This window comes from Apis laboriosa, unplaced genomic scaffold (genome assembly GCF_014066325.1).
Source record: "Apis laboriosa isolate Shangri-la unplaced genomic scaffold, ASM1406632v1 scaffold63_cov154, whole genome shotgun sequence".
Taxonomy (NCBI): domain Eukaryota; kingdom Metazoa; phylum Arthropoda; class Insecta; order Hymenoptera; family Apidae; genus Apis; species Apis laboriosa.
In genome coordinates, this window is record NW_025223982.1 from 792,208 (window position 1) to 818,396 (window position 26,189).

Genomic DNA, 26,189 nt, shown 5'->3' on the forward strand with positions numbered 1-26,189 from the left:
ACATTTTGCGAAATGGATAGAAACCATTTGCAGGTTGCGCGTGGTTGCAAATTACGAGATGCAATGTGCCAAGGGAACGATCCTAAATTATTAAATTGTTAAATGAAAACACGATTTGGAAAATATATATATAGAGCGAGAGTACTCTGTTTTCGCCATATGCCGCATTCGAGTAGAAATTTTGTAGCTGGAAAATTGGCCGATTGAAAATTGAACGGATTCGTCAACAAATTTGAATTTTTGAGAGAAAAAAAACCAACTCCGTACTCTTGTTTCGCGGTGGTGAACGGAGGGGATTAAGATGGTAGAGATGGAGATTCAGGGGGTGGGTGGAGTGTCTTGATATCGCATCCAACATCGAGATTGCGGGATATGATTCGTGGCGACACTGTGACCCGGAGACGCGATGCTATCGAGTCGACAACCCAGTAGGATTCCAGCATCGTAAACATTGGCTCGGTTATCCTCGATCTAGCCGCATCTCGTGATTCCAGTTTCCGCGTTATTGGCCCATTTATAATTATTAATCTCGTCGAACGAATTTATATACGACACTCTAATATTCCAAATGCACTTCTCCCATACTCTGCATTCGATCTCATTCGAACAATTTTCTTTTTTTCTTCTCTCTCTCTCTTTTTTTAATTCTATCACGTGGATCGATCAATTAGTAAATGGAACACGGCGTAGACGAGAGTTGGATTGTGCATCTTTCATCGGGACCAATTACACTTTGTAACTGGGACGGTGGTAGATTCATGAAAGAGTCCGGTGCATCGATCCGTTAATACGCGTAGAAATTCGCTTTTGCTTTAGTTGGGTGAAAAAAACTGGTGGCGCTGCTCCATTTTTATGGAAAAAGTTTTTGGCGAAGCTGGTCTTTTTCCATCGTTTTCCATCGTCCAGTATTGAAAAGAGCGATGATGCTTTTGCAGGACAAACTGTCCCAAACCGTTACCAAACCGTTTTACTTTCTTCTCGCGAATAATTTTTGATCTCCTTCGATCATTCCACATTCGTTTTTGCATTCGTGGTTGTCCACGATATTCTTTGAATCTTGTCCCAAGGAAACACGAGGAACTAAGACACCCTAAATATTTCATTCGAAATAAAGTTATCACAATGCGAATATCAGCATAGATAAGATTGGAAGCTTATTTTAAGAAGAAGTTCAGACTCGTTCAATTATTCCACGAATGAAAACGAAAGAGACGAGGTAAACGCGTTTTCGCGACAAATAGCCATCCCTCCTGTATACACGTGAATACTTCGTTTACCTTCCACTTGCGCCCGTTGCATCGATCAAACTTTTCCATCCGGAAAGGAAACTTGGCCCGGTCAGAACTGCGCACGAGAACGAGAAGACGTACAATTTGCCTGGTGAGATACAAGGGAGAGGATAGAGGAAGGACAGGTTCGTTCGAATCGCGAGTTTCACGCCATTTGCAACCCTCGATGGTCACTTGGACTCACGTTCCAAGCGTATATCTCGCGGCGAAGTTTGGTTTTAGAGGATGAACCTGATGGTTCTCCTGATGGTGGCCGCCGCTTCTGGAACGAGCGTTTCAATTTCCTCTTCCCTTTACGCGTGTCGAATTCTGGAATCTTCGTCACACGCTGGCGATATTGTCGTGCCGTCTTAAGGATTCCATCTCGAAGAATGCGCACCGTTATGCGAACCCTGTTCTTTAATATTCGTGTGTTTCAAAAGTGTTGCGAAGGGTCTCGTAAGTCGAGGAATCCTTGAGAAAAAAAGAGTATCAAGTTGGTATTCTCGAGAGTTAGGAGGAGAAGAAGGGAAGATGAATTTCTTTTAATTTGGAAGCTAAGGTTTCAGCTAAGGAAGTTTACTTTTAAAGAAGGAACCAACGAGATTTCGAGGGTCTTCCATCGCGTTGTTGCGAGAGCCTCTTCTTTCTCTTTAGCTACTTTCTATCTAGTTACCTCGATGTTGTCGGATGGGATATTTCATACGCGGAATGAACGATACGATGCGATATTTTTTTTTAATTCTTCCAGGAAGGTTAAAATCAATCCGAAAAACGATGACGCCGTTCATCCCATTTTACGAAGGGGAATATAAGAATTTTATTAGGAACGCGTCGAAGAGCTTTTCAATTTCAAAGTTCAACGAAAGAAAAATTTGACTAGCAAGTTCCATTAAAAACTTAAATTTAACTCTAACGAAAGAGAAAAGGTAAAAAGGATGATGCAGCCTGGTGTTCGAACGAGCCGAGAACAATAAACTCGATTATTTCGACATCAAAGCTGCCATTTCGTCATTGAAGCGTGTCTTGTCCGGCAATATTTCTTCCTTTCCTCTTTTTTCCTCTCCTTCTTCAGTTCTTCGGTCCCCTCGGATCTTTCTCTCGCTCATTTAGCCTCTCTCTCCGTTTCTTTTCCTTTCCTTTCCCTTCCGTGAAACGAGCGAGGGGGGGAACTGCTCGATATCGACAATCGTCTGCGATACGAAACTAATGGCGCCCAGAGATTCGTTATTCGTCTCGGTGCCTCCGTGTCTTTGCAGCCTTTTCGATGGAGCTGCGACAGGGGAACCGCTTTCAATATTTTCTTTGAAACTTGGAGAATCCCCCTTTTGTCTTCTCCGCTTAACACGCTCGTCCCTCGTAATTCCGCGCATTTCCTTCGCTCGATTCCTCGCCTTCTCCCTTTCCCCCTCCCCTCCTATATCCCCTCGTATATTTTCTGTCCTCCTCGTCGTCGATGGCGTTGCGTATCGTTCTAGATTTCCGTTTTTAGATTCTTGGATCTCTTCTATACCTTGGATCGAAGGCACGGCACGTTTCTTATCGATTTTTCCCGATTCTTGTATTAAATGTTAGGCAATGTTGGTACAATGTTTTAACTTTTTTTTTTTTTTACTAGTAATTGGAATCTCTTGGAATCATCTCATCTCATCAGAACGAGAAATAATATCTCAACAATTCTCTAAAACAAAACAATAATACACAAATTCGATATATATTATTTCTTATTTTTCTATTATTAAATAAAATTTTAAGCGTTAACAATTATTTTCATCTATAATGTTTTACAAATTTCATGCATTCTTTACTTCATCATTGTATCTCTTTATCACAAAGGAATATTTCTATTGTGAAAATGTTTATATATACGCATATTCGAACAATTTTAAATTTGCCAACACTGAAAGTCTATTATTCGAACGAATTAATAATCCTCGAATAAAAAATCGGTTCGAACGATCGAGGGTGTATCGTTGCACGTTAAAATCGAGCATGGAACCGTTTTCAAGGATATTGCAGGAACGATCGATATTGCTCGGCCGGTAGTCTTGATTCGCTAGCACGAGTTTCCATCCGCAATTCCTACCACTGGCCACTTTCTAAAAACCGAGACCACCTGCCGAACTAATTTATCTCTCGCACGAGGTTTAAAGCCTTTCTGTCGTTAATCTCGCAGCCGACGACTGCTTAGGATCCTCCGCTCGGTTTTCCTCCCCCGTTTACCCTCCCTCGGCTATCTTTCTCTTCCTCCCATTCCTATTCTTCCCTTTGTCCTTGCTCTTTCCGACCATTCACCATTTCGACCATCTGTCCTCTCCCGTTCTGTCCACCTTTAAATTGAAAAACATCTCCTTTTTCTCTAGTCGTGGCTAGTGAAAAGAATCGTTCTTATCCAACGATTGATTTAAAAAATTGTGCTCTATAAATTTGGTAGTTTGATTTATTTGTTTATTTTGTTTATTTGCATAATCAATCACGATAATAAGTAGTGTTAATTAAAATTTCGATATTCCTTTTATATTAAATTATACTGAGAGCGAAATATCGTTCACACTTTCGAACTTTTTAAGGCGATGATATCTTTTTGTTTGTTGCTTTTTTTTTTTCTTTTGTTATTTTAATAATCCCTATAACGTCTTTTAATTTTCAGTTTTACGCGTGAATAAAAGATCGAGTATAAACGATGTTATTCGCGATAGGAACGACTTCGTTAAATGTTCAGAAATGTACCGTCCCTACGAATTCAATCTAATTCAATTGATCAACTCGTGGCGTCGATAATGCAAGTTACATTTTAATTTTTTTTTTCGAAGACATCGATGCTTCGACGACCTCTTTTTATCCACGTTTTTCCAAGTATTTTTAATTTACGGGGGAAAAGATGCGCGATCGTCTCTCCAGTTATTTTGCCGACAATTGTCGTTCCATCTTCGATCGTTCGATGGATGAAACGTTAACACGCAAATAAATTGCAAATAAATTTTTATCGAAATTGAATTCTCCTTTAAAAAAAAAAAAAATACTTAAAAGAACTTGTTATCGTCCTTATAAAACATGTGATTTAAAAATAATCATTTTATAAGATGTGATATTAAATTATTATTGTCTTTCATGTTGCATAAAATTAATACAATCAAAACAATAAACGTGCAAACATCTTTATTAATCTGAGACGACAGATAATAATAATACTATAATATTTTGGAATAAATTTCACACTACACCTTCAACGTTATAAATATTAAAAAGAATTATAATTTATAGAAACTGGCCAATAAAATATTACAAAAATTCCATTTGGATTCAATCTTCGTTTGGTTGGATACTTTCCTCGGTCTCGGATAATGGACGAGTGAGAAAATATGCGAGGAAAAGTAAGCGAGGAAAGAAACCTTTTGCCAGGATTCGCGAGAATCGTCCAGATTCAAACACCGAACCTTTACGATCTCTCGTTCAATTCGTTATCTCTCGCGATATCCTCCGCCATTCTCCGGAGATTGCTATCATTTTCTCGTTTCCACCGTGCCAATGTTTCCATTTTCCCGGTTCTCGCGTCTTGGTACAACACGCTCGATAACACGCTCGTTCGCTCGATCGACGGAAAGTCTCTGCTCGTAAATCGCACGGAAACAGAGCGGAAAAGCGGACGCCTCCAAAAATCCATTCGTATCGTTTTAATGAGGCCGCGTTTGCGACAATTTTCCATCGAATTTTCGAATTTCCTCGCCGAAAAATTCCTTCCGATTTTTAACTTGGAGAAAAATGCTCGAGAAAAGCGTGAAACGAAGAGGTAAAAGTTTTGAGAGGGTAAAGTAGATTTTGATTCCTCGCGTTGTATCGTTCGTTTGGATTACGTTGTTGGCAGAAACATCTTGTCCGATTCGTTTGTTCATTTTTCTTACGTACATTATGATACATTTAAATTTCTATCGCGTCTCTTATAAATATTAGAATATTTGATATGGATTTCGAAATCCAGAGATCCACATTTTAATTTATTTGTCTTAAAAAGAATAAGTAACAAAATTGATATGATATGGATGTATAAATTTTCAGATTTTTGAAAACGAATGATTGTCGATCCTTTCGATTTCTATCGAATTGTAATCGTTCAATTACTCTTCCGAAACAAACCCCTACGAATGAACAACGATACTTAAAATAAATCCAATTCGACGAGAGTTTTAAATTCGTCTATAAAATTTTCAATTCGTCTATAAAAAAGTAGTGACGAAAAAGTAGGGAGAAGCACTTTTTATCAAAATCGAATGCGCTAACTCACGTACCGTCTAAATTACCAATAACCAGAAACCAGCAAAATTCTCGTAGGATTGGGGGGAAAAAACCTATCTAGATCGGGAAATCTATCGGCGGCAATAGGAAAAAATGCAGGAACTCGAGTGTGGAGTGAAAGAGAGCCGCGTGCAAATAAAATGTGTACTGATTGAGCGAGTTGGTCGGTCGAAACGCGATTTCGATAATGGCCGCCGCCATAGGTCACAGTTGCTCGCAATGGTGATGGATAGGAAGGGTCGGGACTTGACAAAGATTTTTCCCTGTTGTGTGCGTTGTACTGGGTGGAAAAAAAAAAGGGAAAAAAAAGGAATCGGAACAACGAATCGAAAGGTCAGATGAGCTGTCAAATCAGCGAAACTGCCAACTGCTGTGAACAATCGCGCGAATATCGATGAAAGGGGGTGGCTCGGCCTTTGTACTTGGCCGCGATGCTCCTTTTTAACCTTCGTGCCTCTCTTGTTATTTCGGTTTCAGCTTGGTTGGTGCGTGCTCCATCCCCTGAACTCAAATTCCTGAAATTTTTCGCTTGGCCCATTCTCCTCCTTTTATTTCCTTTTAATTGTTTCCTTTTTTTCTGAATCTTCCTCTTTTTTCTCTTTTCTCCGATTTTCTTTGGTATTTGCGCGAATTACACGAATTTATAAAATCTTTCGAGGATAAGCGATTGAAAAGTGATCAGTGTTAATTAATTAAATTACGATGAACGAGGTGGATTAAATTTGTGTTCGGATCAGTCTTTTGGTTAATATTATTTTCAATAAATCTGTAAATAGATATATTTTTATATTAAGAATTGGATCGAATTTCGTCGTAATAATTTAAATATTTTAGATTGCACGAAACGATTAAATGAAATAACGATAAATGAAATTAACTTGTCTATATGGTTTTAACGAATTGTATTCAATCATTTACGATTTTAATTTCGTGTTCGATCTATTTGTCACCGATTTATTTCTCCAAAGAGTGCAAATAACACGTTAAACTACCCCATGGTTTCGTTTCCAAGCGAATAAAACGATGCTCCCGTTTCATTTAATCTTTATAAATAAAAGGTAAACGTGCTCCTTACCCAGATAAAACCGATATCGAGAACGAAAGCGAATCGCGACATTTCTTTCTTTCTTTCTTCCTTTCTTTCTCCGTTCCACGAATAGAAGTTTCAATCAACGCACATTATCCTCGATCCTCGTCCCTCTAAAAATCCCTGGATTATTAAATCCCGTCACAATATGGGACAGGATATGGAACGACGAAAGGAAACCGTAATTCTTACACCAATGGATATGCGCGTGGAATTAAAAACGTTTGGGCGATCGAAAAACGATGGAATTACAACTCTTCCCTCGGCGGGGTGGGAATCTTATATCGGGAGTTTATGTCGGATACGGATGACATCTTTGTGCGAAACCGATCGCCGTCGAGGAAATGAAAAATTCCAAACGAGATTTGCGCCGCAACCCGGCCACCCTCCTCCTTATCCACGCTTGGAATTTATTATGCCGATCCCTGAGCAAACGCCCGTAGGAAAAATTCAGTTACAGCGATCCGAGCGAGATGTTTCGAGGCGAACGATACCAATTTCCAACCGTCCACTCGCGTCCCAACGAGGCTTTCAATCCTCCGTTATTATGTATTTCCAATCCGCGTGGTTTGATCAGCTTCCTTCTGCTCTTTTATACATTTTTTGTTTTTTGTTCGAGGGAAACTTTTAATAGAACGTTCAATAACGAACGAGCAGAATTTCTCTGTCTTCTGAGTTTTTGAAAATTTCAAATACAGTCAAATAGTCAGTCAGTTAGTTGATAATTAGTTAAATATATGTATTTCTGAAGCGTCGAATTTTATTCAAATTATCGAAACTTTTCAAAGAAACACGAATAAAGCTTTATAAAGAGAAATTAGTTTATTATAACAGTCTTTGATTCTTCTACGTCGGACTTCTTCTCTCAAATCCACCCCTAGTGGATCTTTCGACCATTTTTTCCATACGATCTTTGGTTCATAACTTCCGTCGTAAGAATCGAGTTCTCGAGAAAATGGACAGTCGATGAGGGATGAAAAAGCTGTGCAGGAGGAGGGATGCTCGATATTTTTTTGCCACCGTTAAAATTCTCCATCCTTTCGGCCAGTCTCCATGAAAAAGAAAGAAAGAAAGAAAGAAAGAAAGAAAAGCTTGTTTTCTGAGAATACAATGGCACGAGTAAATGATTCACGGGAGGCGATAAAATATTTTGCACGAGGGGCATTCTTTCCATTATATGCGTAATCCCCGACAACATTGCGTGCTAATTGCAATGCGATTAATCTCGAGGAATTCCTTCCTTTTCAACTCCCATTTCCCCCCCGATTTTCGTTTAGTTCTAGCGCGGCAACGAGAGAAAAAAAGAAGGGATGGGAAGAGGAAGAATGGTGAAAGAAGTGATAAAAAAAAAAAAGAAAAAAAGAAAGGGGAAAAAAAGGCTCGTCGGTGAAAGAATTCGCGTCGAGGCTGCAGAATTTTCCACCCCTTTCCGCAACCCCTACGTTCCGCTGCAACTGTTCAACCTGTTTCGTTGATCGTGACGTAATTGGCTCGAAGAAATTCACCACCTTTTCAATGCCGTTTCGCGGTCACGTCCATGATAACGTCGTTGAGTGGCAGTTTCATTACTGGCCAGCGACGTTTCCAGGAGAAAAATCCGTCTAATGACGCGACATCCAAATACCTAGTCGAAACTTTTCTATGGAATTCGTTGTTGTTTTACTTTACTGTATATTCTTGTTGCTCTAACTTGTAATTTTTGGATCATTTTTTTAAGAAAATTCTTTTTTCAAATATTGGCGGTTTAGACAAATGATGAATCTGACAAAAATTCCAAATAATTTAAAATACTTTATTTTATAGATTTTGGGAAAAAAGAAAAGAACACGTTAAGAAAAACAGGATGCAGAATTATTTCAATAATTCTTACAACACATATAATATATCATAATATATCGATGAAATCATGGATTTGTTGTTCACAATATTGTTGCTCGAACCATCGTTTCCAATTTCGATTATCTTTAAAGAAGAAAACGTTACTCCTTTTTTTTAAAGAGAATTTACAGGGAATGAGACATTTATCGCTGTATATTTTTAATGCGACGCTATTAATAATTGGACGCTCTTTAATCATAGCAGTATTAGGGGCATCATTAGATTATTGCATCGCCTCGAGGCATTCAGCTTCGGTTAATCCAGGGACACGTGACGTGTATTACTGCGAGCATCGGCGATAACATTGATATTACATTGTTATTTGCATACGTTGCTAATAGATTCCCCGCACGTTGCTCTCATGCTGGATGTTCCGGAACGGATGCCTAGCTATTTGTTATTCGATAACGGCGACGAGTTTCCACGATTTTTCATAGTTTTATTCGCGGAATAATCTTCGTTTTGATTCGATTTTAATAGTAGAAGAAACGAGCAATAAAAATAGTTTCTATGATAAAACAAGTTTCTTTTGTTCGAGGCGCTAATATATTTATATGAAACTTGCCACTTCAATTGGTTTATTAATTCTTCTTAATTTCATTTATAATATAGATTTATATTAAATTAATTGTTAAAATAGAAATATCCTTCTTTTATCTCGATATAATATTCATCTTCGCAATGCTGGTATCCCCGTTCTATTGTAAAATTCCTATTTCGAAATATACAATTATTTATTCCCCTCCCCCTCGTTTTCTTTTACTGCAAAAATCTCTTTAGAACAAATACTAATAAATTCGTTTCTTTCTGTTTCAGGTAAGATACGACAACGAAATTACCACCACGTTTACCGATCGGAACGGGGTAAGCCGAGCCCGTGTTTGCGAGGTGAGTGGGAACCGTCACCGGCACATTTCGTGTCGGCCGTTTTGTATCGCCTTTCGCAGCTGACGAATTAATACCCGCCTCATTTCCAATGCACTTCGCATAATGAGGCTATCCGGATGTTAATTCGATTCAATGGGAAACGTCAGTTTCGTCAAATAGGCGCGCTCTACTACTTCCATTATCGATCCTCCCCTTCCTCTCACATTTTAAAAAACTACGAAAGCCTGGGACGAAACCGCGCCTAATATCGGTGGAAGAGTCGAGAGTCCATTCGAGGCCAGATCTTCTCAGCCTGACTTTTGGCCCGGAATGTTTAATCTCGAAGGCCCCCTGTCTCGAATCGTTAACGAGGATAACCCGTGAATCCTCAATTGGTTTTATCGGTAATTGAACGGAGAGGAAGATGGAGAGTTTGATGTAAAATATGATCGTCGAAGGTGGGACTCGTCGTGGAACGCGCGTTCGATCGCGGGACGGGGTTCGTCCGGTTGAAAAGAGAATTTCAATTAGGCGTTAATGGACGATATGAGATTTCCGGTGGATTAAAGCGGAACGCCCTATCGACGGCCATATACGAATCACTCGGATCGGACTGGCCGATATACCGCCTGTCGTTTTGCCCTTTTTTTAAAAAAAAAAAAAAAAGGAATCCTTTTCAAACGCGCCATATCCTCCTCGCTCTGCGTTATCATACCCGTGCGGTATCAAAGGGGTCTACGCGATTCCCGCGACTTCCGCTCCCGTCCAAAGCCCGGTTACGCACGCATGCGAGTCGGCGAATCGTTTCGAACGGAATTAATCCTGGAATTTTCGATCGATACCGAGGAATTTTATTTTCTCTTCGCTCCTTTCAAAATTGTACAAATCGAACAATCACGTTCTATTTACTTGTAGTGAAAGGAAGGAAATGATAGGAAAGTTATACCATATTCTTAGGCATTAGGATATTCTTCCTTCTAATTTCAAATATCTTCGAAAAGACATTAATCAATAACATATCCAAAACAGGCGTTATTTCAAGCGCCTAAAATGAATCTAAATATTTCAATGTCTGAATCTGAAAAATAATTCCAATATCCAATGAAATTCCAATTCCAATGAATACAAGAAAAATGAAGAAATTCAAACTTTCCAAATTCCAAAATTACCCTTCCATAACGAAGGGTGTTTACCCCATTCGTCGATCGAAAAAGAAAAGAATGATTCTTGAAAAGGGTTAGGTCAGGTCGTCATCTCGTACGCCCGAGGCGTGCTTCATACCCTTGTTCGAAAATGCTTCTACGAATCGAGACCACCCCTCTCGTCGACGGAGAAACGAACGGTTTCGCTATTTCCGAGAGTCGAATCGATGCCTGTCTTCGTTTCATCGAAGAAGGCGCGGTCGGCTGGAGGAGAAGGGAGGCGGCGAGGGGAGGGGAGATATCCGTAAGGGTGAAATTTAATTGAGGGGGATTCCGCGAGAAAGAAGCGCGAGCCCGGATGTATCATTAAAGCGAGCCGGGCCCCTGTCCCCTCGTCCTTAACTCGGTAACCCATATTTCACGGGAGCACTTACTCCGCCCATTCTTTCTTCACAAAGCCACTCGTTCCGCGCAAAAATACTCGGCCGAGGTCGGTGCAGCCCAGGGCACTCTTCTTACCCTCGCGAAGAATCGCGGCGGCGTAACCTCGTACTCTAGACTCATCCTCCATCTTCTTCTTGCTTCTTAGCTTTTCTTGCTTCTTGTTTTTCTTCCTTTCTTCCTTCCTTTCTTTTTTCTTTCCTTTTCGTTGCAACCTAAGAGATACGGTTAAATATATATACAAGCGCGGTTCGCCTTACGTATGCACGTAAGTATTCGTTACGAATGTTTTTACTCCGGGTCGGGAAAGTGAGTCGAGTAACGGATGGGTAAACGGTCCCTGGATGGAGCTTTTGGATTTTTCTTGGTTATCGGGGCTTGGATTGCGTGCAATGTATTTCGTAATTGGGGAGAACGTGTCGGGATTAATTTATCTTGCGCCGTTGGAATGATTTAAGGATTTGAATAATATATAAGAATCTCGATTGTAATTTGTCCAATATTATTTCGTTCTTCTTCTTCTTCTTCTTCTTTCGTAACTCAAATTTTTCTTCCAAAGGAAAAATAGTAGAAACTCCTCTTTGAAACGTCCCCCCTTCTCACTCGAAAATATTCCTAATTCAATTGTACTGTAATATCGTAGGGGTTTCGTTCATTCTTATATATCCTCGTGTCGTCTATATTTCGCTAAGGTAAACGCCTTAATTTTAAATAATCGAAATTGTGTAACCAAACGAACGTACGATGGCGGAAAGAGCGGAAGAGTCATTGAGGGTTGAGGAGGATTTGGAAAATGGTAATCGCGTTGGGTGAATCGGGGAACGGCAGCAAGGATCGTCGTCAAAAGGGCATTGAAGGCGTGGAAAACGAGCGTGGATCAAGGACGCGTAAAGAGGCTTCGATGGCTGCTTGTTGTTCGTTCTCCTCATTTGCCGCTTCCTGTCTACCAGTGTTACCGTGTACTTGCTAACGAACCTATTGTGGCAACTCGGCCAACGTTTGCTCGACTAATCCCGCGTGTTACTTGCAGCTTTAATACCCGGTTGCGCACAATGGGGCACATGCAAAATTTCAAAGTGCGTTCTGTCTTCGGGCACTCCACCGGGAGCCCGCCAATTTGTTCCTCTTTGTCGTCGCGGTTTTAATTAGTGTTCGCACAAAAGAACCGCCCTTTCTTTCTTTCTTTCTTTCTTTCTTTTCTCTCTCTCTCTCTCTCTCTTTCTCCGTTCCTCTCCCTTTTCATCACCCGGCCAAGAGTGTGTCGTCCGCCAAATTGATCTACCGGTTTTTCGTGGCGGAAACGTTGTCTGAGTTTGGTTTTTATTTTCGAAATTACGAAGAAAATCCGAAGAGGATCGGAAGGAATTGGAAGAGATTTCCATTCCAAGCGAAATTAGAGATCGGTGAGATTTATTTATTCGCGGGGAAGAAATAGGAGAAGAGATGGTTCAAAGATTGCTCGATGACATTTGAAGGTCGTTTAAATATCACCTCGAGGTCGTTCCAAGTTATTTCGAGGTTGTTACAAAGTTATTTCAGAATCTTGAAAATATAATTTCAAAGTTATATATTCCGATTCAGTGATCTTCAAATTTTTCTTTTTTTTTTTTGAAACAGTTGCATCCTCCTAAATAAACGCATATATAAATTCACCAAGAAATCATATTCTTGGCTTTTAGACCGTGCTTTCATCGCGTATAATTTACGAAACTGTCTACCGGAAATATCGTTACGCCCTGATTTTATTTGAACCGTGGTGAAAATTCTGCATGGTGTTGCGTCGTCCGCGGGAACCGTTTCCAATTCGCACGTACCAGACGGTTGCTGATTCTGCAACTTAATAAAGTGGTACTACATCGTATTAGTTGGAGACCCCGTGTACCCTCCAACCGCAAACCACGCGACTCGCTGCGATTTCGGATTGTCTCGGTGCGTTCATATCATAACTCGCCTCGTACATCCTCGTATTTACCGAGTTTCTCGTTGCTTCCTTTTCTTTTCTTTTTTTTTTTTTCATCCCATCGCGATGATATCGTTGTTGCAACTTTGTACGCATCTTTTTTGCAACTTTATTCTCGTGGAAATAGTACCGACTTCGTATAATAAAAGCGTAAAATTAAGTGTATTCAAGCGATTTTTACATTTCACGTCGCGATAACAGATCGTGATTATCGCAGGTAGCGCGATGAAACTTGTGAAATTTTTCGCGTGGAAAAATGGGGAGAGAGGATACTAAAAATTTCATAGGTCGAAACCTGCTCGGAGCGCGGGAGAAAGCCGTGTGCCATTGAAATCGTTTTTTTTTTTTTTTTCTTTTTTTTTTTTCTTTTTTTTGGTTCATCTCGATATCTCGATTCGTTGCCGAGATATAAAGGCTTCAATGTTTCCGCAGCGCTTAAGAGAGCGAACGGCGGGTAGTTATGAATGGGCTCGTGACCTAGATATTTTTCCCGGGAACGCGTACTACGTCTTTCCAGGAATCGCGTCTGTCGCTTGTCTGGAATTTGGGATAGGTCGGTGAGACGAGGTGCGAGAGAGAGGTCCGAGTAAGCGATCAAAAATTACTCTTTTCTTTGCGCGACGATTATCGGGAAACCGGAAGTCGTATCGGGATAATTCGAAGAGCGTTTTAAAGGGTAAAGTTTGACGCTTCTAACGATCTCCATTTGTTGACCGGAAGTTATTATTTTCGAAGTTATAGCGGTTTAAAGTTTTCCTAATTTTGATACGATTTAATCGATTTTTCTAATATATATTTTTTCTTCGATATCTTTTTTTAAGGGAACATTATTTCAATTTTTGGCCACCTTTAATCGAACATTTTCTCATTTATATCATTTGTACATGATATAAATTAAAAAAATAAAATCTACGCGTGGTGTGAAAAATTGGTGCTCTCACAAGAATCCACGCTCCAATTATTATTACATAGGTTCTCTACCTATGCGAACCGCGTTGTAACTTTCAAGTGTTAGAATTAATAACAAGAATCACGAGAGATCAGGGAACGAAATAACGAAGTAGCCGTTTAAATTAAAACTTCTAAATTAAAATCCTTCTAAAATCCAAGAGATTCTCAAAGCTGCGAAAGTTCCAGAAACAATAAGGACCCTATCGCCGGCATTAAAGTTCTATTTCCACCAAAGCTGTTCTATTTCGAGCGACGATGAAATAATCCTCCATCCCCGAAATGCTCGGGTTACGCTATGCGTATACACAATCTGTATATTATCTTGCTTGTCCGACACCGGTTCTCTGTGTTTCGAACAGAACAAAATTCATTTGTTCTTTTTTCTTCTCTTTTTTATTTTTTTCCCCCTCCCCACTTCTTTCTGTCAAGTTCATCAAGACGGTCAAAAGACGGTGGCGGCCGTATCAACCGCTTTGCGCCGAAATGATTTAACACGGGGAACCGCCACGCGTCTGTGGTGTCTCTCGTTGGAACTTGGTGTAATTTCGTTGGACTCGTGCCGCCGGATCGAATAAGTTTCGGATGGCTCGCGTCGATACCATTTGTATCCATTGGTTGGAAGTTGCGTCTAACGTCGAACACGCTCGACCGCCCCACGATCGTTCCCTGCAAATTGCTGAAGCGTGCACCGAAGGCGGCGTGTCGCGGCATAATTCGGCCGCGACCCTCTAATGGATTTTGGCGCGCGACCAACCAGCGAACGGAAAACTCGGTTACCTGCCTCACGATCTTTCACTTGCGTTAAACCGATATATCTTCCTTCCCCTCGCGTGTTCGAGAAGATATCGTAGGAGAATGATTTAAGTGAAACGACGTATAATTATCGGTGTTCTCGAGTCAAATATTCTTCTTCTATAAAGAGATATTTTTATGCATGTCCATTCGCATTGGACATTTTGAGTTTGATCTTTATAAATAGAACCGTCTGACGGGTAAAAAGAAACGATATAGAATATTCTTACGACTTGAGAAAAGTAAAAGGAAAGGAAAGAGAAAGAAGTTTCGAAAGAAGTAGAATTTGAATTTTCTAATTGAATATGAACGAAGGTGGAAGTTTTACGCGCGGCATTACGAAGGGATTAAACAAGTTATGCGTTTCTTTTTTCGATCTGTATCACCGGCGAAGCTGAGACGTTCCTCCCCTCGTGTTGACGATCCCTTTATGCGAAAAGTTTGGCACCGAGTCCCGGGGAAAAGTTTTTCTGGATATCGTTGCAACAGGAATGCATTTCCTGCTCGGCAGATACGTTACGTCGTGGTAGTGACAGAAATCGAGGAGGGAGAGGCGCGGTTATATTGAAAACGGAAAACGCTACATGAGTTATGAAATATCGAGAGTTTCTCCAGGCATACGGGGATTCGTTTTATATAGCTCGACTGTTCGTGAAAATCGTATAGACTTTCATTCGCGTGTTACATTTTGGATAAAGGATGCATCTTCCTTTTCCATTCGTGTAAAATTTTTATTCACGCGATTTTTTTCTTCATCACCATTATCCACTTATCGATAGATTTTTATTTTGTTTAATAATTCCACGTGCTTTTATTATTATTATTATTATTATTTTTTTTGTATTTCAATTACGATCCAAACCAAGGAATTTTCAGAAACGAAAAAAAATAAGGGGAAAAATCATTCTCCCATTCATTCTTCTCCTCGGTTAATTTCATTACGACTTTCGTCTCTCGAACCATTTTTTCTCCACCCCGGCGGAGAGGAGAAAGAAAGAAAAAAGCTTGATTACTCCCCGTGGGATGCATAATTTTAATTTATCCACGTTTCGGCCACTTTTAATCATGGAAGATTCGGAAAACAGTGGAAACAACTATTTTGTTCGCTCGTATTCGCTGAAATTCGCGTGAAAATTAAGAAATTTCAACATCCATCGGAGAAACTTTGGCTTTGCATTCCCTTAACGTCGATTTACACGGTCCTTTCGTTACGAATGTTGTCTCCTAATCTGTTTTATCCCCTGTGCTCCGCGTATTTTGCGAGTCTGTAAACATTCCTCCTCCGAATTTACGCGAGCGCTCTGCCCAACTCTCGCGAATAATTTTCGTGGGCTCATTTTTCGGGCTCGCTGTTGCTTCGTCGTTGCTCTTTTGTTGCGCTGCGAATCTGCAAATGAAACTATCTTTTTTTTTTTTTTGGTCGCAATTAGTAAGAATCGTAGGAATTTTTTTGAAACGATTGGACTTTGACTTTTTCGATTTTGCAGAAGAAAGAAATTCGAAGAACGATTATAGTGATGAATGGAAAGAATCTGTTACGATGAACAGTGATTGAATTCATAAAACATTAGAGCATTAAGAAAACTCGATAAAATTTGATGCACGAATCTTTGAAAGCTTGTTCTAAAAGAACAAAATTTGATTCACGAAATGTTGAGATTTATTTATCATTGTGAATGATCGAAGATTTATTACGTTACGTATGAAGCGAGTGACCCTTTAATTTTTCCAAAACCGAGGTCATCAAATTGAAACGATTTAAAAAAAGGAAACTGTCAAAAATAGATGTGCTATAAATGATTCACGGCTATAAATAAAAAATTGCAAACGAAATGTCTCGATATTTCGTACCGAAGTTATTCATCATGAGTCACTTAAATAGACCAGTAGTCAGCCGCCAATATACATATGCATCACGTGGCCGAATTCACTGGAAATTAACCGATCTTAAAATACCCGTCACCGTGGCCGGTAAAGTCCATAAAACTCGGAGCAGGAATTAGCAGAAGAACCGGTAAACCAAACGATATTTACACGAGCTTCCACCGTCAATCAACTCTGATCCCGTTTCCCGGGAAATGCATTAAATCGTGCCTCTCTTTCGAGTTTACGCGGTTACGGAAATTTCCTTGGATCTCGATATCGGTGATAATGGTTATCGTTCTTCGTGGTTGTGTTATCATTGATCCGCGGCTTGCCAGGTCTCGTGGTCAGAGTCCTACATACCCAGATCGGGTAAGGGAGGAATTGGCGAATTCTGTATCTCGTCGTTGCGTTCAAGTGGATGGATAGATAAACAGAAGAAGAGGATGACAGAGGTGAAAAGGTTGGAGAGGAGGGGATGATGGCAGAGGAGCAAGAGTATTTCTATTCCTCTCTCTGTCTCTCTATCTCTCGTTTCTCCTCGTTCGTTTTCATTCGTTCGTTCGTTTTCCTGCTGAGATATATGACGAGAACATTCTTTCTTCCTTTCCCCTCCCCTCTATTTCTCGGATGATGCGAATAATTACGCGTCGGTAGGAAAAATGAGGGTGAAAAGAAAACACGGAGGGTGAAAACCTTGGACGCGGTATCAATGAGACGGAATTAATGATCGAAAAAACAAGTCGAGCATGAAGGAGTGAAAGAACTACAGACAGAGAGAGAGAGAGAGAGCGGATATGGAAGGGAAAGGTGTTTCTCCAATCTGGCGGTATCCGTTGGTGGTGCGTTTTTGATATACAAACGCGGTATCCGTTTCTTTATCGCGCTTTTTGCACCGCTCTTTCAACAAGCCTGATCCTCTTTCTCTCCACCATCCTCTCCATCACCCATCGTCCCTCTCGAGTGGGTTTCAAGCCGAAAGAGAAGAAGCGTATCGTCGGCTTAGCGGCTAGAAAAAACAGGCGCGAGGATCGGCAACGCTCTCGTCGTCTCGTCATTGTCGCGAGCGTTGACAGGGAGGGGAAGGGGAGGGAGCATCGTAGCCTCTCGAAGGAAGAGAGCGGACAGCTCTATGACGAATAGAGACAGAGGAAAAGAGAGAGAGAGAGCTCCAGGTGGTCGAGCACGAGCGGAGGGATGGGAGGGAATGGCAGGGCCGAAGCGACGTTCCCGAGGGAAGCGAGGAGAGGAGACGAGGACGAGTAGAAGGGGTGAGGGAGAGCGTTGGGAGAGGCGGTGAGGAAAGAGAGAGAGAGAGAGAGAGAGAGTGGAACGCGAGGCGCAGGCGTGCGGCTGGTCGCGGCTCGAATCCCGCCGTATTCCAAAGAGGAACACGCCACTCCGCCCCCGGCACGGCAGCCACGCGTCAGTCTCACCCGACTGACCTCCTGTCCCTAACTTCCCTCTTCGATTCCTGACCCGCGCACATTGAACTCACGCGGTTCGCACCGGCCGAAGACGTCGCGCGGCCCGTTCAGTCGCCCTCCGACCGGAAGTGCTGCTGCTTCGCCCGCTTCGAACCATGCTGCCACGTATCCCGACACGGCCTAAACCCGGATACATCCAAGCCAGGAGCTCGGTAATGGAGGAGGTTCGGCGTTACGCGAACGGTGCTCGACGATCCTCCAGGTGCTAGATCCTCTTTCCTTCCGTTTTCGTCCACGTTCTCGATCCACGGAATCCATTGGGGGAAAAGTCGACATGGGGACGAATATCGAGAGGAGGATGGAGAGGCGCGAAAGATGGTCTCGCGATGAGGATTCGAGGAAACGTGGAGGGCAACGTGGAATAGTGGTGGAATAGGATCCGTTGGAAGGCAAAGAAGAAGGAGGAAGAGGAAGCAGAGGAGGAAAGTGTGAAAGTTCTCCTTCCCTGGTTCTGTTACGCGATTCGGTTGTTTTTCCGCGTGGTGTGATGACGGGTGGTGGCTGGTGTTGAGTGCGCGCTTCCGCGGCCGATAGTTTCGACGAGAAAGTAAACAGTGAGAGAAGGAAGATTATTAGTTGATCGCGATTTAACCGAGATCGCCTCGGTATTTCGATCGAAGTGGTGGTTCTTCGGGGGTGGTGTTTTCGCACGATCGAGCCACGTGTTACACGCGGACAAATTCGAACTCGACGATCGACACGATTTTCTTTTAAGTTAGTCGACATTGTTCGACCACTGTAGAAAGGATTAGAGAAGAATTGCGAAAACGAGTTGTTGACGTTGACCGATAGAGAAAAGAATTCGTTCCCCTCTCCCTGTTTCGAATATAAAATATATCCCGAAATCATCGTAGATCGAGATTCTATTATTAAAGTCATTATTACTAGAGGAATTTAGCGATCGTTGTCGTTATATAGTGAAAATTTATTGTACGAGAATCTTCGATATTACATAGATATATCTATATATATAATATATTTGAGAGATTTATACCGTTGTTTGTACGATCGGTGTAAAGTCGGTTGAGAGAGAAAGATATATTGTTATACGGAAGAGAAAGAAAAAAAAGGAGAGGAGGAATATTTCGCGAGGTGGAAGAATCGAGATACCTGCGTGTCGGAACACGATCCAGCTAACGAGCGGGCACTCTAAATACAATAATAATGGTCGTGAGTTCGCACTTTGATTCGAGCAACAATCGACGAGTAATTAATAACGATCGATTCACGCGAGAATTCCGGGCGTCGAATTAACGTTCGTCCGCATACGATTAATCAAATGTTATTTCGAAATATTATACGATCTCTGGCGACGCGGGACAAAGCTTCATCGGCCTATCGACTGGTGCAACGAACGAACGTATATCGAGCCTAATAAATAACGAGTATCGCGCGAAAAGGGAGGCTGGGGGAGGAGGAGGAGGAGGAGGAGGACGAGGAGGAGGACGAGGAGGAGAGGAGGAAGAGGAGGAATATACTCGTCGTGGTGCACACGAGTTCGATCGAAAGAAGGAACAGTGGATGAAAATGGAGATCGGTCGACGACCTTGCGACGCGAACGCTTGAACCGTGGTAGACGAGGAGCCCACCGGTGGAGATTATCGATTCGCTCACGCGTGGGCCAACATGTCGCGCGCGAAATGTGCACGAGCTGCGAGTTCGCGAATCGCTCGGGGACCTCGTTGGGAAACTCGAGGACGAGCAGCCTCTTGAAGACGCGTTAGATCGAAACGAAACCGAATATAACGATATGCATCGATCCTGGAACGATACGATCCGGTTGAAAATTAATTAAGCGGCATTCGAAGCGCGCCTCGACAACGAGATCGACAACGAGATATCAAGCATTTCCGAGCGGATAATCCGAGGATATATATATATATGTATATATATGCGCGCGTGTATGTATATATAATCTTGGCCGTAAGAAGAACACGACGATGATCGTGCAACTGGGCACCTAGTCGGTCGTGTCCGGACGCCGCTAAAAACCAAATGGGCGAGCCGAAACCCGCCTCGTCTCCGCAGCCCAACGGCGGGGTGAAACAGAAGCCGACCAGCCTGAATCTAGCGCCGGGTCCCGGTTTCTATCGCAATGTCAACGGACGTGCGAGCCTGAATGATCGTCATCTACAGCACGTCACCGCTGTCGTCGGCGGTGAACGCGCCGCACGCGTCAACAAGTCAGCCTCGCCAAGCCCTGCCGGCACAGTCAACAATCCCGAGTCCGGTGGCGGCAACAATTCGGCAACCTCCACCGCAACAACCGTCCACCTACCAGCTCTACCAACAGTACCACCATTATCAGCATTATCTTCAGCGTGGTCGTTGTCTGCAGAACTTGAAAATTTGCTGGAACCCCCGCCCCCACCGGCCCCCGCACACCCCGCGGCCACGCCTCGAACAACCGCCGTTGCCAACGAGCATCACAACCAACAACAGCACCAACAACGCAACAACAACGTACAATCGTCCCCGATCAACCAGTTGCCCACCCGTAGCCCGAGTCACAATGGTCACGGATTCCCATTGTACACCCCACCAGCCCCGATACCAGCATCCGGCGCAAATAAAGTTCGCTCTACTCCCAACGGTCTACCCCAGCCAACAGCACCGAGGCGTCCTCATAGTATTACCGCTCCATCATACCACCACGTCTCAAATGTCCACCACTCCCTTGGTCAACTCGGTGGTTGCAGAGCAAACGCAGCATCGTCATCAGCACTATCATCATCATCATCATCACCATCACCAGCAGCAGCAGCACCACCACCACCACCAACAATCGTATCAACAAACGGCCCATCAGGATCATCATCAACAGCACAATCGTCATCATCACCGTGGGGTAACGTTGGGGGCGGTTCATCACCAGCCGGCTCAAGCTCAGCCGGCGTTGTATCATCATCATCATCATCATCATCAACAACAGCAGCAACAACAACAGCAACAACAACAACAACAACAGGGATGGTACAACAACGGCGCGCCCATTCGGTCGCCGGTACTCCAGTATCTGTATCCGCCGGCGGTGGTAACAACAATGGCGGCGTCAATGGTGTCAACGGGCAACAGGAGCCACGGAGCAACGGTGTCTCCCCATCCGTCAACGGTGGTACAATGGGACCCACGACTCGCAGCGTTGTACCACCCCAATCTTTATGGAACGGCCAGTTACAGCAACCCGTACCTAGGCGGCCTCACAGCATCGCCTCGACACCCGTTACACCTTCACCAGGCATGCCTGCACCAGCACCAACTCCAACACCAACATCAGCAAGCAGCGTACCATCGTCCGCTCGTGCAACAGCCGAGCCTATACAGTGGGGTCCCTCTGGAATGGTGTTGCACCAACCCATACCTCGCAGGGCGTACGCTTCGACCCTGCCACATCCCCAACCACCCACGCCCACGTCACAAGGGCCCGCTCTGAGCATTCTAACGAATCCTGGTAATTCGAACACGTGGACACCCGGCGCCGGGCTTCGATCCAGGCCCCACAGCATCGCCACCACGCCGCAGGCCGCCCCTATGCCGCCTGCCTCACCCTCCGACTCCGGCTATCGATCTTTGCCATCTGCCGCCAGCGATTACCAGATTCTCAAATCACCCTCGAGGTCTCAAGCTCAGCACCACCACCAGCAGCAACAGCACCACCACCAACAGCAGGGACACCAGCAGCAACTCCACAACCAACAAAACCACTCGGCCACGCGCCGCCTCTCCCTCCCCTCCGCCCAGTCTCTTCTCCGCGCTTCAGCGCCCAGGCCGAGCCCCACGTTTCACGGCCTACCGTTCCGCCCGTTCAACTGCGGTGTCTCGCCTAACGGCAACCCGATCTTCCTCGGGTGCACCCATCTGCACAACAGCAGCTCGACGGGCACGGGGAGCACCGGGACAAGAAGCTCCACGCCTGCCACGAGCCCAGCCACCCCGCTCACCACCTCGCAAGCGATACAGCAACTGCTGGCTCAGCCGCGAAACGGGTTCAAGATAGTGGACGATAAGGTGTCGCTGTTCATCGAGATACTCGACACGCAGGAGAGGTTCGCCAAGGTCAGTGGCAACCGCATGCACACGCGTCCATCCGATATTTTTAGATCGATCCGCAGAAGAAGAAGAAGAAGAACCGGCTTCTCCCTAATTCGATTCGATTCGAATTCCACGCGCGGTCGTTGTCCCCGTCCAACTTACATTCCCCCTCTCTTCAGAAGCTCAAGAGCCAGGAACACGGTTTTATCGGATCGAATCCCGACGTTTCTCGACCGGGATTCTGATTTTTCTCTACTTTTTGGTTAGTGGTTAGTTAATTAATTCGCGACGAATTTAGGAGAACGGGTGAGAACGTCGAAGGAAGTGTCGTCTCGAAAAGTCGATGTCGTCTTAAGCCGGGGTTGGAATTTATTTTCGTATCGAAACTTTTTCTTCGAACAAATCGTGATGAATCGACGTTTATGAAAAAGAAAAAAGGGGGGATTGGTGGCGCGTGATTCGTCTTCTCGGCTATTCTTCAAGATAGAAAGAGAGCGTTCAACTTCCCTCCAAACACATTCGTCCGCTGTTTCTCGATCTCCTCCTCCCTTGGAGGAGATCTCCCTTGTTCGACGCTCGATCTTCTTCGTCGAGTTTAGAGACGAAGGGAGTTTCGTAGTGGCCGCCACGTTCTTAAATCGATAACGCTCGACGATGAGCACGAATCCCATCTCGGCGTGTGGCATCCATCGCGGTGGCGTCATACATAAATTTCGCCCTTGAAAAATAAATGCGTTGCCCGTGTTCCACTCTCTCCGCTACTCCTTCCCTTCCCTCCCTCCTTCCCTCGATGGGATCGATCGAGAATAGAACGAAAGAAACACGTGGGAAGGGGAAGGGAAGCCACCCACCATCGCAACTTCTCGTTCCTCGGGATAACTTTATGATCTCGCGTTATTATTTTCAATGGAAAGTTTAAAAGGGAGGAGGACCACGGGTGGATTTATCGCCGTTTCCCGCGTGTTGCATAATGTAACAGGAAATCGCGACAAGTTAAACGTGGCAAGTCCATTCGGCGGCCGTGCACGCTCCTCTGTAAACTTTCGCTTTTGCTTTCCTCCGTTTCGTGTCGTTGTTCTCTTGTTTCCTTCGATTCCTGTGGTTTCATTTAATCGTCGATCGTATCTTTAAATATCGTATCGGGGATGGAAGTGTATGGAGAGAGAGAGAATCTGCTTCTTTTTTTTTTTTTTTTTTAGTTAGGTATTAATATTAGGCCGATGAACGAATGAAATTTGTAATTTTTCAGTAGCGTCGGGTTTTACGAGCTTTCGAAATATAACGTTTTTGGAATTTTAATGTGCTCGTATATTTGTAACGATTTGGTATTAAAAATGCTCGTAATTATTTAATGCGAATAAATATGAATAAATGGGAAATAATTTGGGACGAGTAAAAGATTAATGGCGCTATTGCAATTCAAACACAATATCCGGTCTTGTTATGCAGATGTACTAGATGTAGGATTGTAACGAATTAAAATTGTGATTTTTGTCTGTTACGTCTACGTTGCGGCAAATGAACGATACGTTTATTTTAACGGTTTGATTCCACCCTTTTCTCGGGATAACGAAGAACGGTATATACTCTTCCGTGAGTGATCTTTTTTCCTTTCTTTTATTTTACTATTTGCTTTACAAGACCGGCTGCGATACTGAATTGAAAATAGCGTAAAATTGTGATTCGTGACCGATTTAGCACCGGCCGTAAAAGTTGGAAATTTTCTAACGATTCTTTCTATTTCTCAGTTTCTCATCCTCATCGATTGGAAAGGAGATATCTGTGCGCGAAAATCGGAAGCAGGGGGATATCATTAAAACTTCATCGTTGTCACGATTCTCCTTTCAATCGCTCCACCGGTATGGAATATTATATTAAACGAATCGATGGACGCAAGAAAGAAAAAAAAAAAACGATATCCCGATTCTCCTTTTGTTCGCGTAAAAGCTTCGAGAAAGAAGAAAGTAGTTGAAAAAAAGGTATTATTTCAGCTCCATCGAAGAAACTTGCAAACCGGCTCTTTCGATTTTCGCCTCAACACGGGGTGAAATTAACCGTAACTCGTCCGTCAAATTTCCCTATAATGAACATCCCCTTTCAGTTTTCGTCCTTCCAAACTTCCGAACTCACGAGTATCACCGACGAAATCCGCGCAATATCGCGAAATTCTCTAACCTCCCCCCCTTTACTTTCAGCGATTCCATCCCTTTCGACTCTTCCTTTCGAGCGGTTGTTGGATCGGGTTCGCATTTTCAAAGGACACGTCACGTGGATGCGGTACGTGGAAGCCGCACGATGCCCTGTTCCCTTCCTTGTGCGCGAATCCGGACGAGAGACGGCGGCGTTGATCGTGGAAGGAAGCGTTGCATCCATCCATCCATCCATCCATCCATCCATCCATCCCCTATAGTCTCTCCTCCAACTCCTCGTGGCTTGCTACCTCGGTATGTCGAGCCCTCTTTGAATCCTTCAAAGTTACTCGATGGCGTATTAGTTTCCAAGTCTGCGCGGTTTAATTGAAGTCTTAATATTCGCGTCTCAAAGCATGAATAGCCGCCGAGGTTGGTCGGCCACGCACGAGAAGCAAACGCGAATGCGAGGCGAGGCAACATCGTTGGTTTATGCACGTGGCGCCGTATACACGTCCCTGTATGTGTGTGTGTATGCATGTTGGGGGGTTGTTATATAGCGTGTGCGCGGGCGAGCACGAACCATCCCCAGTGATAAATGTAAACGAGATTTGGTGGCTCGAGTACCGGTGGCCGATGAGGTTTTTGGCCGAGGCCGTGGCTGACACCTCTTGCACCGAATTAACGAGGGTGTAATGGATCGTGAGACGCGCAAGAACCACCCTGATGAAGTGTTTCGGATTCAATTCGACGAGAAAGAGAGGGAGGGAGAAAAGGGGAAGCAGGATCATCGGTAGAGGATTTTCATTTGCATCGTTTCCTCGACGACTGATCGCGTTATGAGAACGAAGTCGTGGTCTGGACGAGTATTTTGTTTCTCTCTTTCTCTCTTTTTCAACGTTGACCTTAATTGAGTTTATAAGAGCCTCGGATTACGAATGATGAATACGCGGTCTTTAATATTCGGCTCGATCCTCTCAATTATTCCGGTACGTGATTCCCCTAAGCGTTTTGAACAATACGATAGGTTGATTGGCGCTCGAACATGTGTCCTCATTTACGGCGCGGAATATTAACAATGTTCCTGGGAGCGCGTTGAAGAGAGGAAGAGAGTATGAACTCACCCCTCTCTTCCCGAACCTCGATTTTGGTCGATCGAAATTTTAGTTTTCGAATCGTATATATATGTTATTCAGTTTTGCTCGAGATTATTGCTCAGAGATCGTGATCCGATTCATTGTGCGGTTTCGATAGATTCCAAGATTTCTATTCCATTGTTTGGAATACCGAAGCGCGCGTTCCTCGATATTCCATTCGAACTTGGAGCCCCGAGGTTTATGCAAATTTATCGAGAGAGGGGGATGTCGCGCGACGATTTCACAGAGTAACGGTTACATCATTGTCCCGCAAGCACGCCGATCTGAGGTCGATGCCCCGACGATGAAAGTTGGGAAAAGTTGGGAAAAAGTTGTCGACGGACGAAAATTTTCCTCGAGGTCGACGAACGAACTTTCCCGGGGTTCGAAGGAATCGAAGTTGAGGAAAATCGATCACGTAATCGATGGAGAAATCGGTTCCCATTCATTCCTCTGCGTGTATGCGTGTGTGTATGTATCAATTGGAGAGAATTTCGGTCGAGAATTCTCGCGATCGCGAACAAATAAATCGGCTCGTTATTTTAACGAGGTCGTGGCCTCGTCGGCTCGAAGTCGAGAAGCTCATCCTCTCTCTTTCTCTCTCTCTCTCTCTCGTTCGTTCGTTCTTCGTTGCGCACTTTCGAATTCTATTCCCCCGTTATTAGCCGGAGGAAAGTTTTGCCCCGGATTTGGTGGCGAGTTAACTCGAAACAACGCATCGAGGATGTTATGCCAGGCACGAAATCAGGTCCGGCCGGTAATGGAAATTCCTGGCAAATTTCTATCCAGATTCTATCCTAAAATAAACCTCGATAAAGCGATCGGTTCAACCTCTTTCTGATCTTTCGAAAGCCTCGATCCAT

The 26,189-nt window shown here is 43.6% G+C and overlaps 1 protein-coding gene across 8 annotated transcripts in view; it reads left to right on the top strand.

Annotated features, from left to right (window-relative positions):
- LOC122718425 (dystrophin, isoforms A/C/F/G/H) overlaps positions 1–26,189 on the top strand; it is a 420,738-nt gene that overhangs the window by 145,538 nt on the left and 249,011 nt on the right. The window lies entirely within an intron of this gene.